Genomic DNA, 2165 nt, shown 5'->3' on the forward strand with positions numbered 1-2165 from the left:
TTGGCCATCTGTATATCTTTGTTGGAGAAATGTGTATTTAGGTCTTCTGCCCATTTTTGGATTGGATTGTTTGTTTTTTGTTATTGAGTTGTATAAGCTGTTTGTATAGTCTGGAAATCAATCATTTGTCAGTCCCATCATTTGCAAATATTTTCTCCCAGTCTGTAGGTTTTCTTTTTGTCTTGTTTATGGTTTCCTTTGCTGTGCAAAAACTTGTAAGTTTGAGGTCCCATTTGTTTACTTTTGTATTTATTTCTATTATCTTGATAGACTGACCTAGAAAAACATTGCTACAATTTATGTTGGAGAAAGTTTTGCCTGTGTTCTCTCCTAGGAGTTTCATGGTGCTCTGTCGTATTTTTAAGTCTATAAGCCATTTTGAGTTTACTTTTTTGTATAGTGTGAGGGAGTGTTCTGATTTCATTAATTTACAGGCAGCTGTCCAACTTCCCCAACACCATTGCTGAATACTGTCTTTTCTCCATTGTATATTCTTGCCTCCTTTGTTGAAGATTAATTGACAGTAGGTGTGTAGGTCTGTTTCTGGGCTCTCCATTCTGTTCCACTGAGCCATATGTCTGGTTTTTGTGCCACTACCATGCTGTTTTGATTACTGTAGCCTTGTAGTATTGTCTGAAGTCTGGGAGGGTTATGCCTCCAGATTTGTTCTTTTTCCTCAGGATTGCTTTGGCAATTCTAGCTCTCTTGTGATTCCTTAACAATTTTAGGAGTATTTGTTCTAGTTCTGTGAAAAATGGGTCATGGGTGATTTGATAGGGATTATATTAAGTCTATAGATTGCTTTGGGTAGTAATGGTCACTTCATCATTGTTAATTCTTCTAATCCAAGAGCATGGAATATCTTTCCATTTCTTGAAATCATCTTCAGTCTCCTTTATTGTTTTACAGTTCTAAGCACACAGGTCTTTTACCTCCTTGGTCAGATTTACTCCTAAGTATTTTTATGCAATTTTTAAAGAAATTGCTTTTTTTTTACTTTCCTTTCTGGTACTTCATTGGCTTCCTAACTACTCTTGAATGTAAGAAAAATTCATTTCTCATATAATTCTATAATGCTAAGATTTCACAATTCAGATTTCCCCCTGCCCACCACCACCATCCCGTTCCCCCTAAATATGCAACAATTTACTATAGCAGCCCCATTCCTAGGGAACACATTTTTGACTCTAAAGAGCCAGGCTTTCACTCAGTAGGTAGATAAATAAGTTCTATCACACATTGTTGGCCAGGTGACCTCCACTTCCTCTAGGTCTTCTTTTATTAATTCTTAAAAGATTTAGGAGATGGATGCTATACATCAGGCATTGTCATCAGCCTATGAAGTTACAAAAATAATATGACACTCTTCAGCTCCAATGAGTTCAGCAGTCTTTCAAGAAATGCTATCCTTCTACATTAAAAGTATCTACTCTTAAAAATCAGTCATTCAGATCTCTAACCTTACTGAAAACATTATTGTCTGCTGTAATCTGAAGAAGAACTGCATTAAATAGAAGGAAAGCTATTTTAGTGCATCTTGGTGTTAATTTAATGGTTTATGAATTTGTAGAATTTATTCTTGCTTAATGGTATCTTGTACTCTCAAACCAGTGTTTGTTGATAATGGTTGGTGACTTAATGGCACAGACATGTAGAACGTAACCTTGGATAACTACCATGTTTGACCTCTTAGTTTATTATGGGTCTATGTATTAGTCAGAGTTCTCCAGAAAATAGAACTCATGGGATGAATATATCAAGAAAGCGATTTATTATAAGAACTGGTTCATGCAATTATGGAGACTGGAAAGCCTAAATCTGCAGTTTGGGCCAGCAGGCTAGAGGCCCAGCAGAATGGATGATGCAGATGAAGCCCAAAGACAGTCTTCTGGAAAATTCCCTCTTGCTTGGGGAGGCTGGTCTTCTGTTTTATTCAGGCCTTTGGCTGATTGAATGAGTCCCACTCACATTATGGAGGACAATCTGCTTATTCTAAATTCTCTGATTTCAGTGTTGATCTCATCAAAACACTCTCCAAGTTGACACATAAAATGAACCATCACAGTTTATTATGGGATGAGTTTTTACAGATTTTTAAGAATTTCACTGTGTCATTCAATCATCATCATAACCCTCTGAAGTAAGCATTTAATAGATGAAGAAAA

Source organism: Camelus ferus, chromosome 2 (assembly GCF_009834535.1).
Source record: "Camelus ferus isolate YT-003-E chromosome 2, BCGSAC_Cfer_1.0, whole genome shotgun sequence".
NCBI classification, from domain to species: Eukaryota; Metazoa; Chordata; class Mammalia; order Artiodactyla; family Camelidae; genus Camelus; species Camelus ferus.